The sequence below is a fragment of the Crocodylus porosus genome, unplaced genomic scaffold, assembly GCF_001723895.1.
Source record: "Crocodylus porosus isolate Cpor-Errol unplaced genomic scaffold, CroPor_comp1, whole genome shotgun sequence".
NCBI classification, from domain to species: domain Eukaryota; kingdom Metazoa; phylum Chordata; order Crocodylia; family Crocodylidae; genus Crocodylus; species Crocodylus porosus.
The window spans coordinates 28,183,188-28,199,405 of NW_017728906.1; the positions used below are offsets into that span (position 1 = coordinate 28,183,188).

Consider the following 16,218-nt stretch of genomic DNA (forward strand, 5'->3'; position numbering starts at 1 on the left):
CTGGATGCGGTCCCTGCCTGCCGGTGTATTCACTTTACCCCACAGCTTGGTGTCATCAGCGAACTTGAACAGGGTGCTCTCCACACCCTCGTCCAGGTCACTAATGAAGATGTTGAGCAGCTCCGGCCCTAGGACCGAGCCCTGTGGGACTCTGCTGCCCACACCCTTCCAGATCAACATCGACCCATCCACCACCACCTCCTGGGTTCGCCCCTGGAGCCAGTTTGCAACCCATGTGACTGTGCATTCATCAATGCCACAGTCCTTCAGCTTGCCCAACCTGAATTGGGTGGGACACTGTGTCGAAGTCCTTCTGGAAGTCCAAGAAGATGACATTGACTTCCTCCTTCACATCTAACCTTTTTGTTACCTAGTCATGGAAAGAGACTAGGTTAGTCAGACAGGATCGGCCTGGCACAAACCCGTGTTGGTTACCCCTCAACGTCACTTCCCCTGCAGGGCTCTCACAAATGTGGCCCTTGATAATTTTTTCAAAGACCTTCCCCAGGATAGAAGTGAGGCTGACTGGCCTATAGTTGTGAGGCTCTTCCTTCCTCCCCTTCTTGAAAATAGGGACCACACTGATACATTTTGATAACTGAAAGTTGGCCTGTCTTTCTGTAGTGTTCTTGCACAGGTGTTCACCATATGTGTTCAAGTTGGGCCTTTTCTTTTGCATATCCCTTAGTTTAGGAACTTGCTTTGGTCCTGGATCTGCATAAGCAAATTATTTTTCTCAAATGTTTGAGAAGAAGAATAGGTTTGGATTGAATTTAAGGATGTTGGGTGTGGTAAAATAGTTATTTCATGGAGTTTTACTTATCCTTCTGATGATATGATTTGATATTGTGAATTCATGAGTTTCAAATTGAGTGCATGTCAACATATTAATAATGCAAAAAACCCTATGGACAGAAACAAATTCAAACCATTAGCCTCTTGTGAAAGACTAGAGTCTAGACAATGATGCATAGAAAGAGAAACAAGGAAGAATGAAAGAGTAGTGACTGACTGAAAGAGACTTGAGGTGAGATTATACATTACAATTAGCACCTGATAGCTCTTAAGGAATATTAGATGATGTTAAAGTTAGCATATGCCGTGAGTGATCTCCTCTGTATTGCTCAAACCTGCTGCTGGAGGTCTGGTGAGCAAGGGCATGATTTAGATCTTCAAGGTCTGCTCTGTTCCAGCCCCACTTAATGTTTTTTAGCCACAGTATAGGCCACAATATAGGCCAGGGTTGAGAATGGAAGGGGCCTCCCCATACCACATGGCTCATCCCCTTTGCTGCTGAATTGTCTCCCATCACTCCCTATGGACCCCAAATATTCCCCAATGCCCAGATTGTTACCTTACCACTCCAATAACCTCCCCCAATTGCCACTCCACCCTCCATTGGCCCCTCCACTGCAGGATCATGGCCCTGATGCCCCAATCACGTCAAGAGTGGTGGTGGAAGTGGGAGGATAGTTCTCCATCTCTGCATCCTGGCTCCCCTGCCTTCTGTATCACCTCTATGGGCCTGAATCTAGTCCCTGCCAGACGCCATCTATGAATAGAGGGCAGGAGGGAGGGGACAGTGGAGGTGAAGAAATTCCAGAAAGCCACAGAGCCTGGCAGGGGGTGAATAATGGAACAGGCAGGGAAGGGGAATTGCCAATCTGTTGCTGCCACTGCTTTAGGGCTGATCAGGGTGGCAATCTAGGGGTGGCAGGATTCATGAAGGACAGAGAGATCAATGAGCTGGGAGATTCAGGATGCAAAAGACCATCAAGAGGGGAAAGGGGGTGATTGGGGTGGCAGGACAGTGATCTGGGTAGTGAGGAGGGACTAGAGTTGGGGTGATCCAGGAGTGGAGGGACTAATCTGTGAGTTAAAAGGGCATTTGCTGGGGCGATCAGGGTCGTATGGTAGTGGTGTGGGCACTGAGAGGAAATGGAATGACAGAGAGCAATCTGAGGGGCAATGGGGAGTAGAGGGTGCAATTTGGGGGGTGAGGGACAATTTTAGGGGGAAGGGGACTAAATGGCCCAAGGACCATGTGCAGAGGGAGCAGCAGCTCAGTAGCTCCTTACCTACTACTTTCCCTTTGCCCCTTTGGCCCCTACATTCCTATCTCTGCTCGCTCTTTCCCCAAGCTCACCCTCCCCCCGTCCCCCTTTGTCCTTTTCCCTATTCATCCCCTTCCCACTCATTGGCTGTCCCCAGCTATCAGTCCAGGGCCATAGAGACCTTGCTGATAGCTAATCTACCTGGGAGCATCAACTCCTGGGATACTGGAAGACTACAAAATGGTGGCTTTATCTCAGTTGAACAGCTAGAAATTAACTTGATTTAGATAGCACTGGTCAAAGATAATACCCACCTGAAGTGGCATAACTTTAAGATGCCTAGAGGGCACTTAGTACTTGTGAATGGTACTTAATCATGCACTTAATCATGCAGTCATTCAAGTTTGAAGTGTTCTTAACATGGTCTGATTGAAATATGTATTCTCACTCTTGAAATTTCTGCCCAAATAACATGAGATCATAAAATACAAAGATCTTTTGACTTTTCTGAAAAATGTTAAGCTTTCTCACATCTTGGAGCTGATTATTTCCCTGTGTATTTTCATGTATATTTTTGCTGATAGGCTTGTGTAAATACTCAGATTTATCCAGCAAGTCCTTGTTTTACTCTTCTTTGGTTAGTCTGTAAGGATCAAGTATCTTGTCTACTACTTAATTTCCGACAAACATGGCTAAAAATGGTTTGTTTTCTTTCCTTTTTTTGCCTAAGAGGACACAAGAATAGCTATAAACAGGTGTTTTTAAAAGTTTAGATGCAGTGAATTATTATTGCACTTGATTAATACATTCTGTATTGTATTCTATATTGTGCTGGTTATCATTTTTTGTGTATCAGGTAAAGAACATATTAATTGTAGTGATAAAGATTTATGTGACTAATCACCTAACTTTGGTCATGATAAAGTTTACAAAGGAAAACTAAAAAGGGAGAAAGAGGAGATCAGAAAAAGTGGTCTATTTTAAATAGCTATTTTCTAGATATTCAGTAGAGGCATAGACATATTTATGTATTTTAGGAAAAATTCAGTTGTGGGGAAATAGGAAACATCTTGTAGTCACTATAAAAAATAACCAGGTTGGCTTTATCCTTAGTAGTAGACAACCATCATTTTCTTAGTAAGGTACATCTTGTGAAAAAATAAGCCAATGCATTTCAGTACTTAAATGGACTATGAAAACTGCAATAAAACAGAGTATGTCTAGCAATGCAGCAAAATAGAAAGCTTACCAAATTGCAGATTTGTGGGAAAGAGCTTTATAGAAACAGATGAAAATCAGAAGGTGTGAAGCCTGAAGTGTTGCTGATGGAGCAAAATGTTGTTGTAGAGATGAGAATTGAAAGGAAGCTGTTAAAGAGAGGATTTTAATAGAAATTAGCCTGTTCAAAACTAACACTAGGCACAAAACAGTCCCATTAATTTTTTTTCTCCAAATGATGTGAGAAATGGTGACAACTTCTTCAAAATAAGAATTTTGTGTTTTCTCAAGTATTAGCAACTGGCATTTCATTGATGGCATATTGAAAGAAACATTAAAGATTCTGTCATAAAAATAGTCCTGTCTATCAAACATCCAAGTTAGTATAAGGATGTAGAAACATCTATTAGAAAAAAAGAAATTAATAGCCCAAAGCCTATAATTGAAATCTGAAAAATAGTAAAAGTAGACCCTGTCAATAATTTTTCAGCAAAATACATTTTCATGAGAACCTTTTATTTTTATTTTTTTTATGTAGAAATGTACCAATTTTACAAGACTTTTGTCAGGAAAGGTGTCTCAGAACCAGGCTGTAATTTCCAGTCAAAATAAAAGGGAACCCTAGCACACAGATTGGTAGTTAATCCAGTTGTTTGGAATGTGGTGATATAGGTTCAAGTTCAGAGTCTGGATTCAACAGAGCTAGATCTTGAACAGGGGTATGCCATAACCCAGCTGGTTGCCTGGACCGAACACCAGGATAACAGTCATTCTAGGGTAGGTTTCTTTGTTATAGATTTTCATGTAAAATTTAAAGTGTCCTGTTTCATACAAGATAGTAGATGAGGATTCTTGAGAGACGGGAAAGCAATTTTTGTCATATTCCAAGAGAAAGACCAATATTCTTATGTATGGGAGCCCTGAGTGAGTGTTAGTGAGATTGGAAGGGTTGGATTTTTATAGGAAAATTGGAACATATATATATTGGAACATCCATATATATGTTCCAATATACATGTTCCAATTTATATGATGTATATTATATAAATGATTTATATGTTTTATATATAATATATATGTGTTTCCAATATCCCCAGTGTTTCCTGTAGCTTGTGGTAGCAGTCCTTGTTCCATCATAAACTTTTGTCCCCCCCGAGTTTTATGAGAGTGGAGAAAAGACTGGGAATGGAATCAAAAGGTGAGTTAGTACTGTGTTCTTGGGCACCCATGTCCCTTAGAGTAGAGAGATGTTAGGCCCTAAGATGTCTGTAATGCCTTGGTGGAGCTGTAATGCAGAACTGATGGCTAGATCCCATTTCTCTTTTCAGACCATTTGGGCCCTTTGCTGTTTTGGCCTACTCCTCAGTCATTTACATCAAAAGAGATTCTGACTTCCACAGCTGGATGTCACATGCAGACGAGTGGGTAACACACAGAGTTACTATATGTCCAATACAGAGGAAGGATCCCCTCTCACAGTTCACTTAGCACTACAGAAACGCAGAGTCCAGGCATATTCCAGGAAAACTGGTACAGCTGTAAAACTCCCAGGATTATAATGAAAGAGCACCTAAAAAATACCTGCAGGAACAAGAAACAAATTACTAATCAGTGAATATCTGGATGGAACTGTTCCCAGTTTGCAAGAAACATTTTGACAGATGTTTGAGTAATTTCAAGACATCGTGATTTCACTGTCTTGAAAACAATGGGCTGTGCAAGGCACTGGAGACAGAAACAGGGAAAATATCAGTAGGTTTTTTTTGGTTTAATAAAAAATGTGTTGAACTGCTGTGAGTATCTAAATTCAGATGCCCCAGATATACAACTCTATAACTTTATTACTACTTTATAATTACCATGAAAAAGCAGATTCTATCATCCTCGGAGTGAGTTAACTCCTGATCACGTGCAGATGATTCAATTGTGTCATTTGAATTGCTCAGACGAAACAGATATTCACTGTGAGCAAGGGTGGCAGGATTAGACTGCAAACCATTAATTTTATTATTGTCTTTCATATCTGACAAACAATTTTAAATAGAACATGATAGCATCATGAGATATGTTACTAAAAAGAACCATCAGCCCATTTTTATTTTTACCCATTAATCCATAATATTTTGGTTCAGTTGTATACTTCTTCATTTCTGGTTTTATTGTCTCTTGCAGGTACATCATCGGGGGGTGTCTACAGAGGTTACACTTTTCACATGATGAAGCCACCAAAAGCACTCTAGAGCAGTTACATAACAAATGTTCACAGTTGCAGAGTTCTTTTAAAATGGCCAATTGCTCAAAAATTTTAACCTTCATCACATGAAGGCACTCTAGGGCAAAGTGCCTTAGCAAACCTGTGTCCAGGTTCACAGTGAGGGCTACTTTCAGGTAATTCTGCCTGCATCCCATGCACCTTTATGCAGGGCTTGATTCCTCTCTCTGCCCGAGCACTGGGCCAGCCCCCAGACTGTCAGTAACAGCCTTTCATCCTAGCCCAACATCAGCCTGTCTGGGGAGAGGGAAGGACGGATGCTGTCTCTCCCCACAGTGTCCCCAGGACCAGGGAAGCTGAGCGCACTGCTGTGGGGAGAGATCTTTCCCCTCTGCTTGCTTCCCCAGGACTCAGAGAGCATTTAGCCTGACTAGGCACACTATGAGGGGGTGTGGGTCTGTCCCCGCTTGCTTGCTTGCTTCTCTGGGACCAGGGGAGCAAGCAGCCCAGCCAGGCTGATTTGCTTCCCCAGTCCCAGGACAGCAAGCAGGAAGAAGAGGATCCCCCACCCCCCTCTCCGCAGCATGCCTGGCCATGCTGTTGGCTCCCCACAGCCCCAGGGGCACTGGGCAAAGACACCAGGCCCCTTTCTCTTCCCATGCACCAGACTGTGGATCTCAGCTGGCCAGTGGGATGAGAAGCTGTCACTGTCAGCCTAGGGTGGGGAGCAGCTGCAGCAGCCCCGGGCAGGCAAGCTGCTTGGTTATGGCTAGCACCTTTGCTTGCTCTCAGCAGTCTCCAGCAGCCCTGTGCCTCCTGGCCTGAGCCAGTGCAGGGAGGCTCTGAGCTCTCCCCTCCCATTCCCCCCAAATACCAAATGGCTGTTATATTCAATCATGCTGTAACTTTTAGCACTTTTTATAAAGTGTGAAAGTTACAACATGATTGTAAGTGCCTTTCTGTATGTGCCCTGAGATGCAGCTAGTTGGAGGGATTTTTGTAATTGCAGCTGGACTATTTCAACAATTCAGTAATAAAATGTAAAACTAATTAATCTTAGTGAGTTGGTTTCTGTTCTAAGTTTGTGGTTGTGTTTCCCTCTTTGCTTCAGAATACTTCGTTGAATTGTTTGCTGAGCCATAATTTGGGTTAAATGTATGAAAGTAACTCTTCCAGCAAAATGAGAGAGAGAATTAAAATGTGAATATAAATAAGTCTCCTCAAGCAAAACTTTTCCCTGTTAATGAGAAGCTGTATGCTAAATACCATTTTAAAGGACAACACAGTTGCTTACTTGATACTTACATGGTCTCAGCTGTGTTGAATAAAGCCATGTTTTCAATCCATTACTCAGGAATAGTTATGAATTGGCATCTGCTCTATTCCATTGGTTTGCTTTGCTATATACAGTGAGGTGCGCATGAGTGGTATGAAGAGAGGGCAAAAATTGAAAACAATCTGGAATCTCAGAAGTGCATTTTTTTTAAATTTTAAAGGAAAATGGACCCTTTCTAAAAGAATAATATTATTGTAGCACCATTCCAAATGAGGCTACAGTGGGTACATCTACAGATATCCTTTACTGAAGAACTAATTAGTCAACTCTGCAGTAAATTGTCACTGTCCACATATGTACCAGTATTAGGATTCAGTGAATGAACTGTCAGGGACAGTACTATCTTACAGAGGAGTGATTAACTGCAATCAAATGCTCATCTGGACAATGACCACCAGGTACAAATGGCACCTGGTTTGCCCAGCCAGTTGGGGGCCAGACTCCCAGCTCCTACCAGACACTCTGCTACCTGACACTGTCAACTGGAGCCCGGGGCTGACTCCCCTCCCCGCCCATGTCCTCTGCCAGCCCAGGGCTGCTCTGCCCCATTTCTAATTGTTGCAGTCCCAGGCACACATGTAGATTCTGCACATGGTAGCAGTTAACTCCTGCATGAACTGCCCTGGATTTTATTCCGTTACCTTAATGGCACGTATAGTTGACCCACTGTGTACATACAGAACAAGCTGTATGTGCTTTTTAAAAAATATTAGTTATTGTATCCACTACGTATCTAGAGCCCACAGAAGTCAATAAAGATAATTCCCTGTTTTCTATGGATCAGGCCTTAATATAATTTTTTTGCCTTTAATTTATGGCTCTTCAAATTTTATAATAATAATTGTTCCACTAGTATACTTTTTTTCTTATTAGACCTGGGTGTTTCAATGAAAATATGCACCAAAGGTCATCTCCCAAGTGTAACTGTAGCCCTTGAGATCCCTGCTGTTGCTTCTAATTCATTTTGTTTATATTATGTCTGGAAATCTTTAAACTACCTAATGAAAACAAAAAATAAACATAAAGGAGTAGGAAAAACTTAGAAGAGCAATTGTGTTTTGCCAACTGAGTATGCACCAAACATATCATATGTTTGTGCCAAGTGCAATCTTTTTTACATCAATTACAGAAAATTATGTTTTAAAATGAAATGATCCATGTAACATTATATTTGATTCACAGGTAATTAAACTGCCCTATTTTATATGAACACTGTAATAATTTAATATTATATGGAGTGGTAGAAGTTTCAGGCAGAGCCATTATCTTGCAATTTTTTTTCAATTTCATTTTTATTTGGGTTTTCATGTTTGTTAAACAAAGACAACTTGGGGTCCAATCCCATTTCCATGCAAGTTAATGGAAGTTATGCCATTGCTTTTCATGCAGGATTAGACCTTTAATTGTAATGTTTTTACCATTCTAGTAGTTGGCTTGAAATATTTTCATTAACAAAGTGTAGCTCATTGTGTTAGTTGAATTTTGACATTTAAAAATTGTTACTTGGGCAAGCCAGCAGATAGAATTGGGGCAATAAAACTGTTTCTACTTATGAATCAACACAATACCTATGCCCTCAACAACAATGCATATCGTCAATCTGCTCATCACAACTTATATGGGATAGATCTTCCAGTTACAAATAAAGAGAAGGACTTTTGCTGCCTTTGTGCACACTTGTAGATCAGGCAGAGGTCACAGGCCTTTTGAACAGAGGTTTGTTGAGAAATTCTTCAGGTTGGCTTACTCTACTGGCAGTTGAATTTATATAAGTAAGCAGTGCAGGGCTAGCATTCATATCATGCGAGGAGGGGGACATGAAAGGGGGAATGTGATAGGTCAGCATTTTCTCACAAAGAGGGTCACAGAGGTATTAAGGGAGAAGGTCTTTCCCTGAACTTCCTGCCCCACTAGAGATAAAGATTTAGTCAGAAGCCAATGTGCTCAATTCTGTGTTGGTTTGCACCTTGTGTAGTCATTCCCCTGGTCAGCACAGAGAGGATGTAAAATGATAGTACATCAGAACTCACCACTTAACTGACACTGTTAAAAGAGTTCTTACACTAGTACTCAGTGTACACAGATGTAAATAGCTACACACAGTGCAGGTTATTGCAAAATCAGACCTGGAGAGTAGTTTCCTCCTTGGCCTGGCCTCCCCTCCCACCCCTCCCACACACACACCTCTTCCTTATAAAAGCAATTTTTTAATTCTCCCACCCTTTAAGATACGTTTCTTTGGGTACGTACAGATGTTACACTTTGATCAACCTAACTAGGATTAGATTGATCTAAATGTTGAACAGCCCAATCTAACTTAGTTCATCTGAGGAGGTTCACTAAGTAGATCAGGATAACCCATGCTCGATATAACCAAATGTGTGTACATGTTCAGAGTACAGTCTCAGGGCTCAGAAAGCCCAGCCACGAACCCCAGCCAGGGGTCTGTGCTTTTCCTAACCCACCCTCAACACGGAATGGGCTATTTTTATCTCTCCAACCTCCCCACCCCTGGACAGATAACCCTTCTAGATCCGTCAAACCTCTTGTGAATCTGCTAGACCCACCCCATCTCACCCACCTGGCCCTACAACCTGACTTATTTAGATTGCATTCCCAGCAAAAGAAAACGTGCATAAGTGGGGAGCCAATTTACAGTCATGTGGTTTAAAGCAAGCTGCATATTTGTAGATTGGGTTCCACGACTATGTGTATATGCCCTCAGACTCTGGTTTTGCACTGTAACAACCTGTCACCACTAACTTATAAAAGTTACCAAATCAAAGTTTAATATTCTGTAACAGTTATTCTACATGTATGTAGGATTTTTATGATGCTTATAGGCTCATAACTTTAGAATTGGAGCCAAGAAGAAAACTGTTCCCTGCAACAGCTAACTCCCCAATGTTTTTCAGTATTTTCATGTATACACAAATTACTTTTCTTTATGTGATTGGTCCCCTGAAAATGCTCTACAGCCATGATGTAACATCCATTAATGCCTCCAGAGCCCTTGTAAAATGACCAATTGCACAAAAAAGTAACCCTTGTCAAATGAGGTATTAGAGGAAGGTGGTCTAAAGAAGAGCACCTTAGGGAACTTGTACTCCTTCAAGGGTTAATTAATCCTGCTTTGTGGGGCTAGGCTGGTGCTCATACAGGCAAGCATCAGCCCTGTCCCGTCTCTGGGGATGTCAGCAGGGGCGGGAGCTGGGGAGAGGGAAGGATCTGCAGGCAACTGCCAGCTGGGCTTGGTCTGAACGGAGGGAAGGGCAGGGTGGTAAGAAGCCCCCTTGCCTTGCAGGCCCAGCCCTGCTCCCCCATATACCCCAGCTGGGGTAGCTGTGGGGGGGGACCCATTTGGTGGGGGGGTATGTTCCACCCCACCCCCTCCTCCAGTTCCAGCCAAACCAAGTCCAACAAGCAGCTGCCTGCTGCTTCCTCCCTGTCCCATTCTGTCCCCTGCTGACAGCCCCAGCGCTGGGATTGGGGTGGGGAGAGGTGGTTCAGCAGCTTCCTCAGAGGCTACTGGACCACCCCCACCTGATGGTAGGACGGATGCAGGCAGGCTTAAGCCCCTCAGATCCAACCGGTGACTGTCTGTTGGTTTGAGGGGCCAGTGCTCACTCACTGTGAGTTAGTGGGGGCCCTAAACATCTGTAGGCACCCTATAATTCTGTTAGTCTCAAAAAGGATCTATTACAAGATACTACTGTGCTCTTAAAACCTTAACTCTCCTTGAATGGGAACAGTTTTTGTTGCCCATCAGTCCCAAAAGAATCCTAAAGCCATACTTTCTTCAAACCGGAAAGTCCATTTAATATGCATATAAAAACTAAACAGTTCCATTCTCATATCTTGCTATGATAACCAGACAATGTAAACAACCTAAGCCCAGCACCAGAATGTTTTTAACTGTTAGATTTATGACTCCATTTGTTTCACTGCAAACCTTGTGTTAGCAATCTTTGCTTTTTATATAAATACACAATTCTTCTTGAAAGCAGTTAATATCCTGTAATAATGAATGAGACTTCTCAAGCTGAAACATTTATGTACTGAGTCTGAAATATTGTTTTACCTCTAGATGCAGAAACTCTAAATATTACAGTTTTCTTTCATGCTTAAGTGTTATATTCCTTGTAGAATTTCCTCTGCTGTGGCATATTGAGGGGAAATCATGCTGTCTGTTTAAATTGTAGGGGGTTACTAACCATGCTTGCAGGCTAAGGGACTCCAGGGAAGTGCACAGACAGAATCTTGTTTTCAGTATTGCTGTTGATTGAAACTTTCTGCAACATGGCAGGTTCAGTTGGTGCTTAATGTTCATTGGTTTTCATTTGGGGGTATGTTATAGAGTCTTTTTTTCCCCTCTGGATGTTAAGAAAATAAAGTATTATCCTGTTACTCCTTCTTCAGAAACAGCTTCAATGCTTTTGTTTCAACTCCCCTGTGTTTAGCAAAAATAATACCAGCTCTTCTTCCATAAGGTCTTTTCCATCCTTCAAAATGAGTGGCTAGTTCCATGTGACTTGTACCTCAATAAATAGCTCCTGTCTCATAGGAAAATAGGACTTAAGCAGTTTAGGTTTTCTTTCACATATTTATATGTCCAAGTTTACCTTCAAAGCTGTCAGAAATCTACATTTTTTTTTCCTTTTTATTTGGAGTAATTGCTTAATGTAGGGCTTCCCCGAACTGAATACTTTTTATACAAACCCTACACAATCAAAGAGTTTGTCTACAAAGTGAGAGTAATATAGTATGTGATGTACCACAATATTTGACAAGGATAGGACAGGATAGGATAGAATGGCTGTGAATTACCTCTGGTCTTCCAGAAATTATCAATAGCACCTTTAAAATGTATGGGAAATGGTAGGCACATCGGGAATGCAACTTTTGAGAATTCTGAATTGGTAATAAAGCACCAGGGTTAAGTTTAGTTTGTGGAGATGATTGGAAATCACAGACTGTATTGGTTCAGTGATCATTGTGAAGGTTTGCCAAGATATCCTTGGATAAAAATCACAGGTCATTCAAAATATGCCCAATATTGGCCCTTTAAGAAGGGCCAGTTTAGGGGACAATTATGAAGTACCAGTTTAGGGGACAAATCCAGTTCTGTTTGAAATTAGAGAGGTTTATTGCTCATAATAATTATCAGATTTTTCTGTAAGAGGTATGTGATTAACATATTAATGAAGCTCTTCCATTCCTACAATTCATTCCAAAGTAATAACATTGCTTTATTGGGAGATAGAATGCCTATCATTATTTTGAGTTCATTTTAAGCCTTGGACATCCTACACTGTACTGGCAAGGGCAGCTCCCTTACCTAACCAGTTGGTACTGCGGAGGTCCCCTTTCTCCCTTTCCCCCCAATCCTGCATCTAATTGTGCAAAGTATCATCAAGGCACAAGTGTTTGTTTACTTGCTTTCCACTGAAGGTTATAACTAGTATACATTACAGTACTAAGTAGCACACTGCTATTTGTAGTGACAGTATTGACTCTTTCTGTTGCAATGAAATACTAAAATAATCAAGGAATACCACATATAAGGAGTTTTTGAACAGAATTCCTCATTAATGTCAGTGCTTAAGGCTGAATGGTTTTTCACAAGTTTTTAATTGTGATTCATTTTCATAAAGCTGTTTTTAAGACTCCAGATACCAAGATATACAGTAACACTGTTGGTATTGATCCTTTAAAACACTAAGCCTATGGGTAATTTTCTTTATTAAATAGTTCCATGTCACTCAGGTGTATGCAAGACTGAGCCCTTATATTGTATGAGGTGTTAACATGTTAATGTTTTAGTAAGAGTAGACTCCTGGCCATGCTTTGAGATGTTTAAATTTTAAAAATATTTACTGTAACACTATTTTTCAGTACACCTTAAGGTTTATTTTGAATGAAGTTATTCAGACTTGTAAAGGAATCACAGCTAATAGGCAATTAAAACACGACCGAAGCTTAGTTTATATTTTTCCATTTAATCTTACCATCTTACCCATCCTGCATATTATATTTCCCTTTCTTCTCAATATATGGTTGTTAATTTCATCACTAAAGAGAATAGTCTACTGGTTATAATTGAGATTTTAATTTTTAAAATCTTATGAAAATGATAAAAAACCAAAGAATGCTGACACACACATAACTTTACTGCTTTGTTTATGAGGAAATGATCCTGCATTTCAATGACTAATTCATATAAAATGCTCATAATTGAGTGTGAAATGTGAAAGTTCTTGTTTTCCAAAATTCATTAAACTCATTTAGCTCCACTTGTAATGTGACTTCTATCTACTACAGAAAAACAAGATGCATCCAAAATAGAAGATAAACATGAAGTCAAAAATAACAAAGTAGTAATAAGAGAACTAATTATACTTTCATTAAACATAGAACTTGAAAATTAAGCCTAAATCAACTATTGAAATACTTCACCGCTACCAAAAATTGGGCTCCTGCCACTGTGATTCCAATGATTCTGCATGACTTCAGACTCATTGTTCCCTGTAAATGACCATAGTACCCCAGTTCTATGGGGCAAAGCGTATTTTTATGTCCATTTGTACATTCCCTGATGTAGCTCTGAACACCTTGTACAAGACCCAGGGAAGAGTAGGAGGGAACTTTATTGTAGAGATATCTGCACATTCCTTCCCTGGAGAAGAAGGGAATTAACATTCAGATGGTTTCTGAATCCAGGTCTTAAAAAGCTTATACTACTTCAGTGATGTTTACTGTGATCATGCCAAAACTTTATAATATCCTGTTTCATGCTTTCAGTGAGTATCTGGAAACATTATATATATATATATATATATGAGCTACACCTGCCAACTTTCTCAAATTGAGGTATATATCTTAAGCAGGGAAGTTGATTTTGCGCGCATCTACATGTGCACATTTACTGCACAGTATGGAAGCACGTCTACACATATACATCTGTACAGCACAGTGAATAAGTGAATATGGTGACTTAAGTTGATTTGAGCATAGCCTCCATGGAGCTATTGCCATGGGCATGTATCTGGTGCATGTTACAGACTCTTCTAACACCTGTCCCTTCTGTGAGCAGAGGTAGACCGTGGCACATGCCTAACATGAGCCAGGCTGAAGATCCTTTACCACCTCCTAAAAAACCTGTTGCTGAGGTTTTGGCTGCACCATTCCATGCACCTTTTTGTTTACACACTCCCCATCCATCATTCCACCAAATCCTTGGACTCTCCTGGTTAACTTCCTCCTGACTCTAAGCTAGCTGAGCCAGAAGGAGGCTCTGGCTGACTGCAGGGCTGTCTTCCTATCACTCATTCATGCATATCTGTGGGTGAGTTTCACTGGACAGTGTCCACTAGATCCTTAAATTTGCTCTGCCATGTGTCCTCCCCCTTCCCTCCCCCCCCCCCGCCTCTGCTCCCTTGGAGCACTTACTATTAACTTCTGACCCTCACTTCTGCCCCTGTTGTTATTTTAGATGTTCTTAATGGGTGTCTTTAATAGCCCTCTCTAACAAACAGAGGGCTATTTCTATTTAGGCCCATGCTCAGCATTCTCTTGTGCATCAAATAGGTGTGGTGCGTAGGTTGCAGACTGAAGTGTTCACAAACAAATAAGGTACATCAAGGAGCTGATTGAAAACAGCTTCTGGTAGGGGAAGTTTTGTAGTAGAGGTACTCAGAGGGACTTTGATTATGTTGATATCAATCTGATGGATTTTGTTTGTGTATGCTTTGGCTGTGAAGATTGGGGTGGCTAGTAGGGGAGCATGGAGGCCATAGAGGGGCACTATGTTGAGCTGATTAAACATGGTTTTGTTTGCCTTTAATGAAAGGCATGGGGTCTCTATTGCAGAAATGTGAAGGCCACTAAAGGGTACCTTGTGCGAGCATAGTTGATTTTCAGGGGGCATTAGCTGTGTGAGAACAGTAGGAGTGCCTAGAGAAGGTGCTGTGTTTTCTGTCTGGGACACAGCAGACATTGGATAATTATGCCCAAAGCAGTGCACAACTGCTTCAGAAGACATTCCAAGAGTGTCAGGTAGCCTGTTGGGGACAGGCAAAGTGTACCAGTATGCAGAGTAAAATGTGCAGGAAGAAGCCTGAGTCTGAGCCAAGCAGACAGTGGAGACAGGTAGAGGATCAAGCCTGAGTTTTTCTTCATTGCATCTTCAGTCCAACCTTTCTATATGGTCTGTTCCCAGTATTCTGCACAGGCCACTGCTTCTGGTATTGGTGTTACCAGATCTTGTGGGGTGCATTGTGGTGCTACAGGGCATCTCAAGAGATGAACCATGGTTTGCTTCTCCTGACAAACCTATTGGTCAGTTGCACAGAGGCCCCATGATTTCATGAGAGAGTTGTAACTTCCAAGGCTCTTCTCAGTCTGTTCAGGCTCTGCCATGTATGCCATTTGTAGCTGGAACCTGAGTTAACTGCTGCATACAGATCATACATGTGAAGCAGTTGAGAGCTGCCAAGAACAAGCTGCCCAGGATTGCCAGGACATCCTGTCTGGGGCAGATGAAAAAAGGAGAGATAGCTGAGAGGTCTGGGAGCAAGCTGCACAGAGCAACAAGATGACTAGTTCAGACCACAGAACTGAGGGTGGGCTGGACTTTGAAATCGGGATTAAGTTACAAGCCAAAAGAGCCAGATTTGGTGCTAGGACTAGGTAGTGAAGAGAGAGAAATTTTTCTTCAAAGCCAGCAGTACCACTAGGCTGATTTTGGATGGGATCAGATAGAATTCCTCACCCCACCCCCTGATGATGAGAACAGCAGAGAGAAGAGTACCCAAGGTGCTCCTCTGGCAGCTGAGGGCAGCCTTCCAAATTATGGAACAGCTACCTTCAGGCCTGGCAGGCAGATTAAAAAGGGAGGTAACCAAGAGGCCAGAGAGCCTAGCAGAACTGACTTCCAGGGGACATCAGACTTCAAGTCAAAGCCTTCAACCTGCTACACCCTCTCACAGCTGCTGCCAACTGTTGCCCCATGTAGTTAGCTGTGCATGGGCCATGACAGGCAAATTCTTTTTTTCCTTTATTCTGTATTTCCAAAGCAAGGTGCATGTGTAATTTGGGGGATGGACGTTATGCAAAAAACATGGTACATTGCTCAACTTTTTCTCTATATTGTCTGTGTAATAGTGCTATTCCAACTAGTAGTTAACATCATTATCATTTTTCTTACTGCTTTCTGTGTTTTTATCCTAATACTTAGTTACTGTTTTAGAACCAAGTATGATCTGCATGGAACGCTCAGATTATGGTTTAGTGTTGCAACCTACTATATGACATATATTGATGTGAACTTTGGAAAAATCAACTTTCACTGTCACATAGCATAAAAATGTTAGATGACCTTCAGGATAAGGTCCAAGTCT

The 16,218-nt window shown here is 41.5% G+C and overlaps 1 protein-coding gene across 2 annotated transcripts in view; it reads left to right on the forward strand.

The window, feature by feature from the left end:
- NCAM2 (neural cell adhesion molecule 2) overlaps positions 1 to 16,218 on the forward strand; it is a 529,363-nt gene that overhangs the window by 432,150 nt on the left and 80,995 nt on the right. The window lies entirely within an intron of this gene.